The 18,432-nt window shown below is 44.9% G+C and overlaps 1 protein-coding gene and 1 long non-coding RNA gene across 4 annotated transcripts in view; one reads left to right on the top strand and one right to left on the bottom strand.

Moving 5' to 3' along the window:
* LOC109551429 (uncharacterized) overlaps nt 1–16,335 on the bottom strand; it is a 33,438-nt gene extending 17,103 nt beyond the window's left edge. The window contains exons 1-2 of the long non-coding RNA XR_002178200.3: nt 14,149–16,335; nt 2,855–10,932 (exon numbers count right to left, since the gene is read on the bottom strand). This is a non-coding gene — a long non-coding RNA (uncharacterized lncRNA). The remainder of the gene's footprint in view (nt 1–2,854; nt 10,933–14,148) is intronic.
* LOC101339418 (phosphatidate cytidylyltransferase, mitochondrial) overlaps nt 1–18,432 on the top strand; it is a 269,881-nt gene that overhangs the window by 61,076 nt on the left and 190,373 nt on the right. The gene's annotated exons all lie outside the window — the stretch shown is intronic.

Below are 18,432 nucleotides of genomic sequence, written 5' to 3'. Positions count from 1 at the left end.
GATCCCTGGTCTGGGAAGATCCCACATGCCACGGAGCAACTAAGCCCGTGTGCCACAACTACTGAGCCTGCATTCTAGAGCCTGAGTGCCACAACTACTGAGCCTGCGTTCTAGAGCCCGCGTGCCACAGCTACTGAAGCCTGCACACCTAGAGCCTGTGCTCCGCAACAAGCTAAGCCACCGCAATGAGAAGCACACGCACCACAACAAAGAGTAGCCCCACTCGCCACAACTAGAGAAAGCCTGCACACAGCAACGAAGATCCAACACAGCCAAAACTAAATAAATAAATTTATTTAAAAAAAAGAAATAGGGCTTCCCTGGTGGCGCAGTGGTTGGGAGTCCGCCTGCCGATGCAGGGGACATGGGTTCGTGCCCCAGTCCGGGAAGATCTCACATGCCGCAGAGCAGCTAGGCCCGTGAGCCATGGCCGCTGAGCCTGCGCGTCTGGAGCCTGTGCTCCGCAACGGGAGAGGCCACAGCGGTGAGAGGCCCGTGTACCGCAAAAAAAAAAAGAAAAGAAAATAAAAGAAAAATAAATAAATAAAAGAAATAAAATAAATCTCTTGCATTCCTATACACTAACAATGAAAGATCAGAAAGAGAAATTAAGGAAACAATCCCATTCACCATTGCAACAAAAAGAATAAAATATCCAGGAATAAACCTACCTAAGGAGGTACTGTACTCAGAAAACTGTAAGACACTTATGAAAGAAATCAAAGATGGCACAAACAGATGGAGAGATATACCATGTTCTTGGACTGGAAGAATCAATATTTTGAAAATGACTGTACTCCCCAAAGCAATCTACAGATTCAATGCAATCCCTATCAAATTACCAATGGCGTTTTTTACAGAAGTAGAACAAAAAATCTTAAAATTTGTATGGAGACACAAAAGACCCCAAATAGCCATAGCAGTCTTGAGGGAAAAAAATGAAGCTGGAGGAATCAGACTCCCTGACTTCAGACTATACTACAAAGCTACAGTAATCAAGACAATATGGTACTGGCACAAAAACAGAAATATAGATCAATGGAACAGGACAGAAAGGCCAGAGATGAACCCCCACACCTATGGTCAACTAATATATGACAAAGGAAGCAAGGATATACAATGGAGAAAAGACAGTGTGTTCAATAAGTGGTGCTGGGAAAACTGGACAACTACATGTAAAAGAATGAAATTAGAACACTCCCTAACAGCATACACAAAAATAAACTCAAAATGGATTGAAGACCTAAATGTAAGACCGGACAGTATAAAACTCTTAGAGGAAAACATAGGAAGAACAGTTTGACATAAATCACAGCAAGATCTTTTTTGACCCACCTCCTAGAGTAATGGAAATAAAGTCAAAAATAAACAAATGGGAACTAATGAAACTTAAAAGCTTCTGCACAGCAAAGGAAACTATAAACAAGACAAAAAGACAACCCTCAGAATGGGAGAAGATATTTGCAAACAAATCAACAGACAAAGGATTAATCTCCAAAATATATAAACAGCTTATGCAGCTCAATATTAAAAAAACAACCCAATCCAAAAATGGTCAGAAGATCTAAATAGACATTTCTCCAAAGAAGACATACAGATGGCCAAGAGGCACATGAAAACTGCTCAACATCACTAATTATTAGAGAAATGCAAATCAAAACTACGAGGTATCACCTCACACCAGTTAGAATGGGCATCATCAGAAAATGTACAAACAGCAAATGCTGGAGAGGGTGTGGAGAAAAGGGAACCCTCTTGTGCTGTTGGTGGGAATGTAAATTGATACAGCCACTATGGAGAACAGTATGGAGGTTCCTTAAAAAACTAAAAATAAAATTACTATATGACCCAGCAATCCCACTACTGGCCATATACCCAGAGCAAACCATAAGTCAAAAAGACACATGCACCCCAATGTTCATTGCAGCACTATTTACAATAGCCAGGTCATGGAAGCAACCTAAATACCCATCAACATACGAATGGATAAAGAAGATGTGGTACATATATACAGTGGAAAAATACCAGCCATAAAAAGGAATGAAATTGTGTCATTTGTAGAGACATGGCTGGACCTAGAGACTGTCATACAGAGTGAAGTAAGTCAGAAAGAGAAAAACAAATATCGTATATTAATGCATACATGTGGAATCTAGAAAAATGGTACAGATGAACTGGTTTGCAAGGCAGTAACAGAGGTACAGATGTAGAGAACAAATGTATGGACACTAAGGGGGGAAAGCAGGGGTGCGGGCCTGGGGGGAGTGGGATGAATTTGGAGTTTGGGATTGACACATATACAGTAATATGTATAAAATAGATAACTAATAAGAACCTGCTGTATTAAAAAATAATAAAATAAAATTTTTTTCAGAAGCCCTATAAGCTGGCTTTATTTTAACTTTAACTTGTCCCCCCTGTATCTAATATAGCCTTTTATGTCCCCAACTAGTTTAGACAGTAAATACTCAGAAGAGCACAGAATATCAGTGTAATTTTCCAGTGTGGGGATCCCTGAGGCCGCAAGAGAGAAAATGACAGCCGAGGGTCAGAATGCACATGAGCATCGTGGCTGAGGCTTGACGCAGGCCTGCAAACTCCCTGGTCTGGTGCCTTTTCCTACACACCCCGTAGCTTCATAATCGATGAATGCTTGAGTCTCTTGTGTTCCACTTTTCCTAGATGTATTCTTATCTTCCTTTTCCTCAATGCATTTTGAAGTATAGATATCTAAGTTGGGAGTCATCAAACAGGTATATAAGGATGAGGGCTGAGACTTCCTCTGAGGAAAAAGGAATTCTATGGCAGGAAGTAGCTCTTCTCGAACTCCAGGAGACCCAAAAAATAAACGTACCTGAGAGTCAGACTTCCTTCCAGCCGTGTTCTTGGGCAAGTTATTTAACCTTTCTGAGCTTCAGTTTCTGTGCTGTGAGGTAGGTACACTCATACCTCTCTGGCAGGGCTGGTATTAGAATTAAATGAGGAAACATATGTTCAGCACCTAGCATGGTTCTTGGCACACGATAATAGTTCATGTTTCTACAAGTCACTCTACTATTCAATTCAGATGGTGAGTTTGGATAGCTAGGGATAGCCTGCATATATCCGTCAGGAAAAGAGAAACAGTCCTGGGTATATCAAACAGAGGGGATTTTATCAAGGGAATTAGTTACAAAAGGGAGAAGGAGGGAGGGATGACTCCCAAGGATCAGGAAGCAGCTAACATCCCGAGGCTGCAATCTCCAAGCTGACCTGCTTGCTGTGATCCAGAGATGCTGCCTGTGGTGGTTTCAAAATATGTTTGCAAATTCTTTGACCGTCTTCCCATCAGTAGGTGGACTCTTAATTCTCCTTCCCTGAATATGGGCTGGCCTCAGTGACTTGTTTCTAACAGATAGAATGCAGCAAATGAGATAACCTGATTTACAAGATGAGATCCTAAAATGTGGCACACCTTCCCCTTGGCTCTCAGGGCACTCGCTCTTAGAGCCCAGCCGCCATGTTGTAAGGAAGCCCAGGCCACACAGAGAGGACGTATAACTGCTCTGGCCGACAGCACCAGCTGCCAGGCAAGTGAGTGAGTGACCGCGGCCAAGCATGAGACCCCAAGCCAGGACCACCAGTCAAACTCCCAGGACTCTGAGGGGGAATCACAAAATGATTATTGTTAGAAGTTGCTAAGTTTGGGGGAGGCTTGTTTTGCAGCATTGGATAATCGGCCCAATGCCCCTGCCACTGCGGGAGCTGCTAAAGCGGTCTCACCCCTGCCCAGAGGCCACAGGGGACCACGAATATTGGAGGCAAACCGGGGAACTTCGCTCTTCCCTCACCCTCCGACCTCCTGCCACCGTCTCCAACTGGCAAAACCTGATAGGAAGTCACCAGGTAAGAAAGCCTGAGAAAGGTAGTTTACATTCCAGAGTGGAGTGTAAAGAATAGACGTGTGTCTGCATCCTACCAGATAAAAACTGCCACGTCCACTCCAGTGACAGGGCATCCGTGCACACCATTTAATCCATAGGTGACCCTCCCACGGTAACAGCAGCACCCCCAGCTCCACCGACACCAGGCACTATCCTTGGTACAAAAGAAAATGCTCTTGCTTTCTGGCAGAAAAGAACATTATATCCGTCTCTGGGTGATGCTAATTCCTCTTGCAATCACAGTCTCACCTGACTGTCGTGTAACCTAGAAACTAACATGTGAAGTTCACCACCGCTTCTTACAGAAAATGATAGAGGAGAATAAAGGGGGGTAAAAATACATACAAGGGCTTCCCTGGTGGTGCAGTGGTTGAGAGTCTGCCTGCCGATGCAGAGGACACAGGGTCGTGCCTCGGTCCGGGAGGATCCCACATGCCGCGGAGCGGCTGGGTCCGTGAGCCATGGCTGCTGGACCTGCACGTCCGGAGCCTGTGCTCCACAGTGGGAGAGGCCACAACAGTGAGAGGCCCATGTACCGCAAAAAAAAAACATATGAGCCGGTCAGTGAGTGAGTGTGTGTACTACACATTATCAAGCAAGGAAGAAAATACACCCACCTAATTTTTCTGAACTGGTCAGGGTGTCACAGCAGACACGTCCAGCATCTTTCTTTCATCACCCGTTCCGTGTTTCTACTGTCCTACTGGGGTGACCCAATCTTCCCTCCTGCAGGACCTGCATCCTTAGTGGTCCTGTCTTTATTGGGTCGTTCTAGTCTTTTATTAACTTTCACTGTTGAACATGTTCCAAGTTTTGCATGTTGAGTAGTGAGAATTTGATAATGCTTACTGTGCTAAGGACTGTTTCTTGCATTAACTCATTTACCCTCACTGCAACCCTATAAGGTCGGTACTATTACTATCCTACAAATGAGGAAACTGAGGCTCAGAGAGGTTAAATAATTTACCCAATGTCACACAGCTAGTTAAGCGGTAGAGCCAAGATCCACACACACGTTTGAATAGTCTGAATCCAGTCTAGGCGCCCGTAACCACTGTGCTTATCCACAGCTGGGCACACAGAAGGTACACGGTCAACGGTAGCTGTTACCATTCATGTTGCTTCCATTTGACTAATACTTGACTTTTGGGGAAGCTTTTACTCTCTGCCCTATAAAAATGACTAGTTGACTAAGTAAAGCCTAAATAAAGAAATCTCCCTGATATCTGGCTAGAATTCCTTAAAACACTCTGAGAATTCACAACTGTCTAATGCAAAGCCTGATTCCCAAAGCAGCGTCCCCTAGAATTGAGTCATGGCTTCCGGTCATAACATGTCCCTTTCTCAGCCGGGCAACCTCGGAAAAAGTTTGGGACTTGGTGACCCGAGACTCATGAGCAAATCCCAGGTGAGCTCTTCCCCAGAGCAGCCGGGAGACATCGGGCCTACCTGAGGGAGGCGACGGCTGAGCTTGCTCATGTGGTTGCAGCAGGAGCAGTCTTTGCGGATGGGAGAAAAAATGGCAAGGGTACGAGTACAAGGCAGTGCGGCCCTGGAGGGCTGCCCCTGCACACTGCGTGTGCCCACACAATCCCCAGGCGAGCGTCGGGAGAGCCGCGTGTTGAGAGGCCTTCTATACTCTGTCACGTGAGCAGAACTCCTTACAAGTAAGAGGTAGTCCTGTTGTTCCTAAAGTGTCTCCACGGCCAGTCCTGGGTTGCGGCTCCAGCTGGATCATGGATTCCTGCTCCACTGAGGTACTGTGTGGCCCCGTGTCTCCCCGCTGAGCCCTGCCCTCCAGGACCCCCAGTGCTGCTGGTCCCCTAACTACCAAAACACCCTCAGTGAACAGAAAGAAGCAGGAGTGTGAATTTGATCAGACTCACTGTATCTGACTAAGAGAAGATGCTCGTCGACCCAGGCATTCTGTGTGGTCCTGACCAAAAAGTTCCCGAGCTCATCTAACCACAGAAATGCCCACTGCCAACCTGTGCTGAGGAGCAAGTGGGTCCAGTGGCACAGGTACCAGTGAGTGTGCAAGTCCTTTAAACTAATGGAGGATGGAATGGAAGAGGGAAATGACCCAACAGTTGCCAAAGGCCTGTGAACACCAGGGGCCATACATAAACCGCTTCCTTTAATCCTTGCCCTGCTTCAACAGCACCCGTATGATTCCTGTTTTTTTTTTACAACCGAGGAAACTCAGGGTTAAAGAGGTTCCGTAGCGGGCCCACCACCCCACAGCTAGTACATGGCGAGGCTGGGGTTTGCGTTCGGGTCTGTCCGGCTCAGAAGTCCACTTGCTGTTCAGCATCACACCCCACTTTGGCCCTTGCCTGCAAGAGGTGGGTAATTCTCTCCAAGTTCATCCAGATGATGTCTCCTGTGATTATTTTCAGCCATCACTAGCCTTGGGACTAAAGTCATCTGGCTTAGTTTCTCCTACACTATTTCTATTTCTTCTGAGATCAAGTGGAATGATAAAAACATTCCTTCCTAGAATGAGCTCCTTCTGGAGAGATGATGCCTGAAATATCAGACTCGCTGGGGAGCCTAGAGACCGTTTACCCTCCCTCACTGTCCCGGTGGGATAAGGAGGTCCCAGACAGGTTGCACCTTCCAAGGCCACACGTATTTGCTGACAGCCTGGACTAAAACCTGCAGCTTTTACATCCCACTTAATCCCCCCTTCACTTCAGCCTGCTCTTCTACCCACCCAGCAGGTAGGTCAATTGTAACAGCACCTAGGGTTTCAGTAGCTTTTATGAGATCAAGAAGAACAAAATCTCCAGGCTCATATTCTTTTCAGAAATTACAGGACACCCCACCTAAATGTAGCTCCTAACTCTAACTTGAGTTTCATTATCCTCAACCCCTTCCTATATGACCGACCAACTATAATGTTTGGGCTACAGATAAAAGAAAGTCTTTCCCTGGAATTCCAGGTTACCCTGGGTTACGTGGAAGTATTATACATCAGGGACTGTAGCAGGTGGAAAAGCAGGAAAAGGCTAAAGGCTCTCAAGAGAATTGAATTCAACTGATAGTAATTCAATGTTGCTTAGCGATGTGGGGCTGGGGGGAGATGGGATCCCGCCCTCTGTAAGATTAGCAAGTAGGGAGAACAGAGTTCATCCTCATATCATAATACAAGATGAGAAGGGATCAATGCCATGAGGAGAAGTTCATGGATTAATTGACTTCATACTTAATAAATGTTTAATAAGTGCTAACTACGTGTCAACTGGAGCACTAATAATGAATAAGACATTGTCCCAACTCTAAGGATCTTACAATGCAGAAAAGTAGTCAGGTCAGTAAATTGTGAATTATGTTTGTCTGATAAATGCTGAATTATAGGGGTCACTATAGGCTGCTATGAAGATACATAAAAGTAAAGGCAAGTATTGTTTGAGTCCTCCCAGTGTGTCAGGTGCTATTGTCAGCATTCTCTCTGTATTTATTCATTAATCCTCCCCACAGCCTTATGTTATAGGGACTCTTATTATCCCCTATTTTATGCCTGAGGAAATGGAGGCCCAGGGAAGCTATACCCTGCACACTGTTTCACATCACAGTAGATGACAGCCAGGATTCAAAACTGGGGCGTCAGGTTCCAGAGCCCTTCCTTTTAGCCTCTTAGCTAAACCATCTTCCCATCACTTAGTGATCGCCTAGTCTGAAGGAAGGAGCAAGTGATGCCCAGCCTCGTACTTTAAGAACAAGTACGATTTACCCAGAAGAGGAGGAACAGTATCGCACACGTGGGGATAAAAGCCCTGAGTGAAGTCATCACCGTGCATTTAGGGAACTAAAGTTAACTCAAGAGCAATAAAATGCCAGGCTGATACCATACAGAAGTGAGGCTGGAGAGATGACTGAAGCCAGATCATGAAAGGTCTTACAAGGCCTGTTAGTGTATTAATCATTATCCCCAGAGCAATGAAGAGCCAGCAGGGATTTTGAGCTGGAGAGTGGAAAACGATTTTCATTTTATGGAAATGATTATGGCCTCAACATGGAGAATGGATTTGAAGGGACAGGACTCTGATCATCCAGTGGAGAGACAGTGGTGATCTAGGGCACAATCACCAAGAATGGACCCAGAGAGACAACTTCATCTGATGTTTGGGAAGCAGACTCAGTACACCTTGATGGTTGAACATGGAGAAGGTGGTGTCAAGGTTCTGGCTGGGGCAACCAGGAGGATGGGGTGCTGTCTCCCAAGTCAGGGGTCCAGGACGAGGAGCAGATTTTGGGGTGATGGGGACGGTGATAAATTCAGGTCCTGGCATGCTGAGTTCGGAAGGAAAACCAGGAGAACAAGGCATCAAGTCATACAGGGGATAGTGAGGAAGTGTTAAATTGTATTCCTGTTCCCCTGAATGATCAGTGTTTCCTCCTTGGAGTGCCTGCCCTACGGGAGGATTAATTTTCTTTCCCCATAGACATCAGATTTAGCCTTATGACTTGTTTTGGCCAATGAAGTGAAAATGGAAGAGACACATGTCACTTCTGGACAGAAACTTAAGGAGTCAGCCCAGAGTCTATCCTGTCTTGTTTCCCCCTGCCATAGGACTGGCAGTGTTCCAGGCAGAGGCAACGCCAACAGTCTGGGTCGCAGAGTGAAGAAAACGTGGAGCAGAGCCACAGCTGACCCACGATGCACTCTTAGCTTGAGTGGAAAACAAACATTTGTGGTTGTAGCCTCTGAGATTTGGGAAATACTTGTTACTGCAACATAACCTAGCCTATCCTGACTGACTAAGTGGGAAAGGTCACATTCAATTGGGAGGGTCAAAAAAGCTGAACCCTTACCTCACACCATACCAAAATTAACTCAAATGGATCAAAGCCTAAGTGTAACAGCTAAAAATATATAACTCTTAGAAGAAAACATGAGTAAATCATAACTTTGAATTAGTCAACGGTTTCTTAGAACACCAAAAGTGCAAGCAACAAAAGAAAAAAATATACTAGACATCATCAAAATTTTAAACTTTTGTGCTTCAATGGACACCATCAAGAAAGTGAAAAGACAACCCACAGAATGGGAGAAAATATCTGCAAATTATATATTGGAGAAGGTCCTTGTACCTAGGATATATAAAGGACGATTTAATTCAATAATAAGAAGACAACCATATTTTAAAATGGGCAAAGAATCTGAATAGACATTTTTCCAAAGAAGATAAACAGCCAATAAGCACATGGAAAGATGCTCGACATCATTAGTCATCAGGAAAATGCAAATCAAACCACAATGAGCTACCAGTTTACACCCACTAGGGTGGCCCTAATCAAAAACAACAGAAAATGGTAAGCATTGGTGAAGATGTGGAGAATCAGAGCCCTCAGCCACTGCTTGTGGGAATTGAGAGTGCAGCTGTTGTGGAAAACCATCAGGCACTTCCTCAAGTGGTTAAACAGTTACCACATCATCCAACAACCCCACTTTAAGCTACGCACCCAAGAGAAATGATCACAGACGCCCAAACAAAAACGTGTATGCAAATACTCACAGCACGGTGATCCACGATAGCCGAGAAGTGGAAACATCCCAGTGTCCATCACGATGATGGATAAAGAAAATGTGGTATACCCCTTACAACGGAATAGTATGCAGCAATAGGAAAGAACGAAGTGCTGACACATGCTGCAGCGTGGGATGCACCTTGAGCACGTTATACTCAGCGAAAGAAGCCACACGCAAAAGACCCCATATTGTATGACTCAGTGTCTATTGAATACCCAGAATAGACAAATGTATAGAGAAGGTAGGTGAGTGGTTACCTGAGGCCGGAGGTGGGTAACGGAGGGGGCTTGGGAATGACAGCTAAGAGATGAGGGGTTTCTTTTTGGGTTATTGAAAATGTTCTAAAACTGATCGTGGTTATGGTTGCACAACTCTGGGAATACACTAAAAACCATTGAATTGCACTTAAATTCGGTGGTTTAAGTATATTAAACAGTGAATTGTATGGTATGTGAATTATATCTCAATAAAGCTTTTAAAAATAATCAGAAGAAAGGTCTTATGGAGAAGGCCCTTGAGATGGCCTCATAGGAATGGTAGGAGTTAAGGAGTTGACAGGAAACAGCAAGTAGGGCTTTAATTTTTTGGCCTGAGAATTTAGAGTTTAGTTTTAGGGTCGCAAACCAGGGCTGCCTCTCATCTCTAAGCCAAGCTAGACTTTAGGACACAGGGGCAACTCAGAGGAGGTCCTACTCTGTTTGGTTGCCCTCCAGTGCAATGCCAAGAAATGCCTGGGTACATTGCTTCCAGCCCTCTGCTGGAGAGTAGGACTCCTCAGCCTGCCCCAGAGCCAGTGGTGCTTTCGACTTGAGTATCTACACACCTCACATGTGAGGCAGCAGTGGCAAAACGGGGGGCCCATTGTGACGTCCGATGACATCCAGTCTTACCACAGTCGCATACTGAGTGCAAGTTTCTCAATGTCTTATAGAAATTGGAGAAGCAAGTACGATTCCTGAGACTGGAGGGACTTCTAAGAGGGAATTTGCAGTGATGACATATTTTCCTCGTTTGCTGCAGAGATGTAGCTGATCATCCTACAAAAGGCCCACAGACCTCCATGTCCTTGGGCAACTATGGCAGACGAAAGTCTCAGTCTGTTGATAGAGTCACTTCCCTCGAGAAGGATGGTGTAAGTCCTAGGGGGGTTCCCTGGGAAACAGACTCTGAGAAGGGGATCGGCCTGCAGGAGGTTTATTGGGGAGTGGTAGAGGAACAGCCCCTGGAAGAAAGCAAGGGCAGCGAGGGCAGGCTGAGGGAGAAGCTGGGCTGGGATGCAGCTTCAATAGCGGCCTCCGCTGGTCCTCCAGGGAAGCTCCGGGGCCGGGTGGCCTTGCGGAGTACTCCAGATTGGAGCACGGCACCCAGGTCTGTGTTCCAAGGCAACAACTCTTTTCAGAACAGTTTCTTTCCTTTTCAGTTGTCTGGAACAACTCTCTTCCAGATCTTTTCAGCTATAGCACCTCAGAGCCCCTGTAATATAGAACAAACATTCAAATATTGGCTGTTTGTATGTTAACACTTTTTTTTAGCCCTTTTCTCTAAAGATCTCACAGACCTGTGCAGCCCAGCATGGTGGCCACTAGACATGTGGCCATAGAGCCCTTGACATATGACCGCTGCAAAGTGAGATGTGATGTGAGTGTAGAATTTATGCCAGATTTCGAAGACTTAGCATGAAAAAAAGAATGTAGGATGGCTCATGAATAATTTTTAGTATTGATTGTATATTGAGATGATAATATTTTGGATACCTTGGCTAAATATATCATTAGTGCTAGTGTTAATACTAATTTCACCTGTTTCTTTTTACTTTTTAAGATTTTTTTTTTCTTGATATGGACCATTTTAAAAGTCTTTATTGAATTTGTTACAATATTGCTTCTGTTTTCTGTTTTGGTTTTTTGGCCCTGAGGCACGTGGGATCTTAGCTCCCCGACCAGGGATTGAACCCACACCCCCTACATTGGAAGGTGAAGTCTTAACCACTGGACCGCCAGGGAAGTCCCTACTTTTTTTGTTTTAATGTGCCACTGTACAGTTTAAAATTGTGGCTCCCACGATGCCTCCCCTGGGCAGTGCTCCCCTGGACCTTTTCAGACAGTCTGTACCCTGGTTTCTGTCTGAAGTGCGATGAAAACTGTTCTCTCTTCATGGGATGACTGGTAAGAACTCTCTTCATTTCTTCTAGTCACCCATGCCTTGCCCATGGAAGCTCTCACAAAAGTTTGTTGAGGAAAATGATGAAGCAGGAACATCCCACTTTGTTTGACTTCCCTCTTTTAGATGTTCCTGTGCCATTGTATCAGCTTCATCACGGATGGGAAAGAAGAAAGATTGTGGGTGTGTCGAGGGTGTGTAAAAGAAAGAGTAGCTTCTTAGGACTTCGTGATGTCATTCAAAGAAAGCAGTTGGGGAAAGATTATACAAACACAATGGCCACTATTTGTGCAGAGTCTTAACAGCTATATACATGTCTCTGAATCCTTTTTCACGGGCATTAACTTAAGCCTCATAACAGTGCTGTGAGACATATATTTTTATTATTCTCATTTTGCAGGTGAGGGAACTCATCTCTCCAAACTCTGGTTTCTATTACCTGCCTGGCCCTGTGAGATCTGAGGTTTTGACACCCTGTTCCTTGGCCAATTACATATTTTTATATTGAAAACTTAATTGAAACCAAATGAGTAAGGTTCCAATATATGCTTTAGTCCAAAAACCTTGATTGAAAATTTTCATCAAATGCATTTACGTTGTGATTTAAATATTTATTTAGACTTGATTCCATCCCTGGTACAGGAGATTCCATTTCAGTTTTTCTTTTGTAACTATACTCTAGTTGTTTAACATAACCTTATTATGCATCCTTCATAACTCAAAGATAATTTTAAGGTTTCCTTTTTGGGAGGACCAGATGCTGAAAGCAGTTTGGTTTTCAAATTTTGGAGCTCTTCCAGAATCCGATGCTAATCGAAGCACATAACTGTGAATTCACTGGGAGGTGACCTGTTTCCAAGTCAGCAGGTCAGGGAGGGGCTTGGGTAATATTTTCATTATTTTTATTAAGAGTACAGCCACAGCCACCACAAATGTAGAGCTCTCAGTGGTTTTATTTAACTAGAACAACAAACATATGTTTCCCAGATATCTTTATTCAAGACAAAAGAAACAGATTTTCTTCCAACAAAAGAATGAAAGTTTTACAAATGTTTAACTCATTTATAAATGTAAAATACATTTATTTTTAAAATATGCAGTAAGCATATTTTATGATGTTTCTATCAGAATATTTTTCTGCTTTATTTATATATATATATATATATATATATATTTTTTTTTTTTTTTTTTTTTTTTTTTTTTTGCGGTACGCGGGCCCCTTACCGCTGTTGCCTCTCCCGTTGCAGAGCACAGGCTCCGGACGCACAGGCTCAGTGGCCACGGCTCACAGGCCCAGCCACTCCGCGGAACGTGGGATCCTCTCGGACCGGGGCACGAACCCGCGTCCCCCGCATCGGCAGGCGGACTCTCAAACACTGCGCCACCAGGGAAGCCCTATATATATTTTTATGTTTTCATCAGGTTTGCGTGTGAACCTTAAACTACATGATTATTTTACACGATTACGTACGTACGTACGATTTTGTAGTGAACACTCTTCTCAGTTTCTCTTTCCTTTTTACTCACAGAAGAGAAAGCGTTTCTACTTTCCAATTCCCAAATGATATTTCCACATAGTATTAACTTATCTAAAGGAAATACATATTCCTTCTATGCTTATTGCTGTTAGAAGCTTAATTATTGACTCAGAAAGTGCGTGGTTTAACGGGAAAGGTGTGACCTCTGGGGGTCGTTAGACTAGGGTTCCAATCCCAACCCTGCTGCTTGTCACCTGAGAAGCCCCAGGAGGTCATTCATCCTCTAAGAAGTTGGGTTTCCTCGTCTGGAAAATGGGGATAATGCCTACTTTGCACGGGTTGGCGTGAAGCTCAAAGTAAATGACCGTGGTAGTATTTTATCGATTGTAAAGCTGATGTATAATATCCTCTCTGATGAGCTGCGGTGAAGAGGAGGCAGAGTGGTATAATGGAAAGAGCTGAGAATCTGAAGATGGAGGGGAAGGAAGGCAACATTGCTGTGCTCGCCTCCCCTTCACGTAAACTGTATCATTTTCCTACAATAACCCTGCCAGGTGGATGTTAATATTCCCATTTTGCACTCTGTTCTTCTCACTATACCTCTTCGATTTAAGTTCAAGCTTCCATTATACCAATTACTATGTAGCCTTGGGGACCACATTTATTCTAAGTCTCAGGGTTTGTTTTTTTTCATTAATTGATTGATTAATTAATTAATTTGGCTGTGTCGGGACTTAATTGCTGCATGTGGGATATTTAGTTGTGGCATTTGGATTCTTAGTTGCGGCATGCGGACTCTTAGTTGTGGCATGCGGGATCTAGTTCCCCTACCAAGGATCGAACCCGGGCCCCCTGCCTTGGGAGTGCGGAATCCTACCCACTGGACCACCAGGGAAGTCCCATCAGGGTTTTTTTTTTTTAATCTGTAAAACTGTAGTGATATTAATCCTGACATCACATAGTAGCACCACAACTGCTTTTTTAGAGATGCCCAAACCCTTTTTAGAGCTAGATTAACTATAAATACAAAAGTAAAAGTTCAAATGCTTACCTTTAGGATCCGGTGGGATAATACGCTTCATAACACCTCGCTTTCAGTAGGAGTGCAGTAAAAAGTCTGGATCTGTACTAAGATTCCTGCACCAGCACAGTGGTTTGACTTTATTTTAAGACTTCTCAGCACACACGTCTCTTAAAATTTGTAGCAGTTTACATAGTGGAAATGGGACTGCAGAACGATTAGACCCTGGCCACCTTCCTGAAACAGCAATGCTGTCCTGAGAAACATAGTTGAAGGGTGAGTTGTGCACGTAGATGTCAGAAATCGCCAGGACAGCAGCAGGGAATGTGACCCTGGGGGGGCTGGTGAGCAGGGCTCCAAGGCCTGCAACGAATGTCGGAGGTCAGCAAGAGGAACAGTGTTCTGGCTCGTGGCCTGAGCCTCAGAGGGAGAGAGGTGAGGTCCGAGGGCAGCTGTGGGAGTCAGGAGATCGCGGGCTCCACCCCCTGGGCCTGTGGAGTGTGGTCCCTTCGTGGCAAGTGCCCCCCTTCTGTCCGTGGTCCAGCTAGTCCATCTGTGCTAACCCCGCCAGCTAGTCAACAGCCATCCTGGATCTCAGTGACTGCTCTTGTTGGCAGGGTGGAGGGCCTGCCTGTGTCAGTCTGGTTTGATAGAGAACTTTCCAGGTGCACATTTAAAGGGAAAGGACATCTTCTGACTCCCAGGGAAGAGAAGCAGACACCTCGCAGGGCTGGGTTTTCTAAGGTGCTGAGAGAGCCCTCCCTCACTCTGTTCGTCCAGGAAGTTTTCCTGCCTGTAAATTGCATCTTCTTGGAGTCAGAACCAGGGTGCGCAAACCTGTTTTCGGTCGCAGAGCACCTGGAAGTCAGCTTCCTTTGCAGAAGATGATGAAACACCTGTATTTCTATGTCTCATACGAGCCATGATTTAGCTGAGAATATGTTGATGTACTTAGCATCTAGTTGGGTCAGAAATGTTCTGCTTGATTAAACTTGCACACTGACGTGCCTCAAGCAGACTGGTTCATGAAGGAGGCGAGCTGCTGAGGCTCCAGACAGGTTTCCTCAGGATCCAGTTTCCAAGAGTCTCCAGTGCATTCATTTCATTTCCAGTATTCATTTTCCAAGAGGTTTGGGTGTTCTGCTACTATTTGATAGTAGTCATCAAAGAAAAATATTGGGAGAAAAACTTAAAATTGACCAAGTACTAGTCATTAGCTTTTTTTTTTTAGCAAATCAAAAAGGAAAAAAATAATTATATTTGGGAGACTTTGCAGTCAGAAAGACCTGGGTTCAAATTAAGAGTATTAGCTGTGGGACGGTGGACAGGTTAATCAATCTCTTGGAACCTGCTTCCTCTTCTAAAATGGAGACGATACTTACTTGGCAGGATTATTCTGCAGATTAGCACTAGTGTCTGTAAAGCCCCCAGCACAGCACCTGCCCCATGGTAGGAAGGTTAATAAACATCAGGCATTATTAATACTATTGGTGTGGGAACACCTCGTTTTGCCCCTGGAACACCAGTGTTCCATAAGCCTGAGATGGAAAAGGCCTGGAGATGATTGGATTGTATCCTGCACTCCACAGGGGAGGTAACAGAGACTCAGAGAAGAGCCCGAAAATCACACAGCAAGTTTGCAGCACATCAGGGGTAGAATCGCAACCTCAATGGCTTCCCTGCCACGTTGTGCTGTTCCCTTCTGCAAACCCAGAGCCTTTCTAAAATTCCCCACATACTGTCCCTTGAGGCCACCGGCTGTTTTGCCTGCATTCTCTTCTCTGGTCGCCTGCTAAGGCCAGAGGATGTGCAGTGACTCCCCAGGTGAGCCCGGCCCCAGCCCCTGCTGTGTTAAAGAAAACAGTCCTCTCCCGGCTAGGCCGACACGTTCGTGCTTCTCGTCATGTTCATTGGTCCCGCTGTGGCTTTGCTCTGTTGGAGAATTTGTCAAGGAGGCTGCCTGCCCCAGCACCAGGGCACAGCTCGAGATGCTGCCAGCATGGCTGCTGGAGCAGGGAAAGCCCCGGGGGCTCAGCCGGCCTGGGCTGCCCGCCTCCGGGCTGCAGAGAGCAGGTTTGGGCAGAGAGAGGGGGACTGGCAGTGGAGGGGGACCTGTCGGCACTTGCCTGCAAGTCTCCAGGGAGAGAGAGAGTGAGACACCTGGGACGGGGGAGGCAGAAGCAACACAAAGGAACCCAGGTACACCTTAGGGACCATGCAGAGATATCACTATCTTGAACACCGTCTTTATTATTTAAAACAGGAAGCCTATGCTTTAAAATGTGTTGGTTGGTGGCTCCCCCCCCCCGGCCCCGCCCCATTCTGTTCCTTTTTTAGGTTCACGGCTCAGCAGCCGCGCCTGGCCCACCAATCACCTTCCTGAACTTCTATTATGTCACCAGCAGCCAATCAGAGAAGCTGGTGAGTGTGCGATTCCAGTGTTACTGCCTAGGTTGACTTAATCCCGGCCAAGAGCAAAGAAGCTTGACAGTTTTCATCAGCAGGCCGAGCCTTTTAAACGGACTTTTGAAAAGCCTGCGTATTTTTTTAGGGCCACTTACAAACTTTCTCTGTGTCTCCACCCTAGGCTTATGGATGAGCCCTCCACACATCAAGGTAGAAAGCCGGCTTGCAAAGCCTGCGGCAGACACTGAAATAAACAGGCACCTGCTTCCAACTGTGCAGCTCCCGGCTCTGGTCCAGGACCACCTGTGCATCCCACCTCTGGGTTCCAGGGGGTGCCCTGAACAAATTCTTTAAATTACCTTGAATCAATCCTTCCTGTCCCAGACCAAGTTATGCTTTGCCAGGACTTTCTACCTTGTTATCCAGGCTCCTTCTTCCCGGACTGTGGTTCCTTGGCAGGATGGTCCCTGATTTAGGCTCCATATCTCCCATGTGGCTAACACAGGGGCTGGCAGAGAACTCCAGTGGCCTGAAGGAATGGTGTGCTTTGGCAGAGCCTCGGAGTTCTGCCTTGCCTCGTATCAAATGCTGGCTGAGGGTTGGATGGGGCTGGGAAGCAGAGTTCCGCTCTCCAGCCCAGCCCATGCTGAGGACATGACTCTTCTGGCACTCTGAAGGTAGCATCTGCCTCAACTAAAACTTCCCTTGTGGAAAACCAAAAAATAACATGCAGAGGAATCCCCATAACGTTATCAGCTGATTTTTCAGTGGAAGCTCTGCAGGCCAGAAGGGAGTGGCAGGATACACTTAAAGTGATGAAAGAGAAAAACGTACAACCAAGATTACTCTACCCAGCAACGATCTCATTCAGATTCGATGGAGAAGTCAAAAGCTTTTCAGACAAACAAAAGCTGAGAGAATATAGCACCACCAAACCAGTGGGGAACACAAGAGAAGAAAAAGACCCACAAAAACAAACCCAAAACTATTAAGAAAATGGTAATAGGAACATACATATTGATAATAACCTTTAATGGAAATGGATTAAATGCCCAAACCAGAAGACACTGACTGGCTGAATGGATACAAAAACAAAACCCATATAGATGCTGTCTACAAGAGACCCACTTCAGACCTAGGGACAATACAGACTGAAAGTAAAGGGATGGAAAAAGATATTCCATGCAAATGGAAATCAAAAGAAAGCTGGAGTAGCAATACTCATACCAGATAAAATAGACTTTAAAATAAAGACTGTTACAAGAGATAAGGAAGGACACTACATAATGATCAAAGGATCAATCCAAGAAGAAGATATAACAATTATAAATAAGCACCCAACATAGGAGCACCTCAATACGTAAGGCAAATGCTAACAGCCATGAAAGGAGAAATCAACAGTAACACAATAATAGTAGGGGACTTTAACATCCCACTTACACCAATGGACAGATCATCCAAACAGAAAGTAAGTAAGGAAACACAAGCGTTACATGACACGGTAGACCAGATACATCCAATTAGTATTTATAGAACATTCCACCCCAAAGTGGCAGAATACACTTTCTTCTCAAGTGCACATGGAACGTTCTCCAGGATAGATCACATCTTGGGTCACAATCAAGCCTCGGAAAATTTAAGAAAATTGAAATCATATCAAGCATCTTTTCTGACCACAATGCTATGAGATTGGAAATCAATTACAGGAAACAACTGTAAAAAACACAAATACCTGGAGGCTAAACAGTGCGCTACCAAATAACCAAGAGATCACTGAAGAAATCAAAGAAGAAATAAAAAAATACATAGAAACAAATGACAATGAAAACATGAAGACCCAAAACCTATGGGATGCAGCAAAAGCAGTTCTAAGAGGGAAGTTTATAGCAATCAGTCTCACCTCAAGAA

The sequence above is a fragment of the Tursiops truncatus genome, chromosome 10, assembly GCF_011762595.2.
Source record: "Tursiops truncatus isolate mTurTru1 chromosome 10, mTurTru1.mat.Y, whole genome shotgun sequence".
NCBI classification, from domain to species: domain Eukaryota; kingdom Metazoa; phylum Chordata; class Mammalia; order Artiodactyla; family Delphinidae; genus Tursiops; species Tursiops truncatus.
The sequence above is the reverse complement of the archived record's forward strand: the minus strand, read 5'-3'. Positions and strand labels throughout refer to the sequence as shown.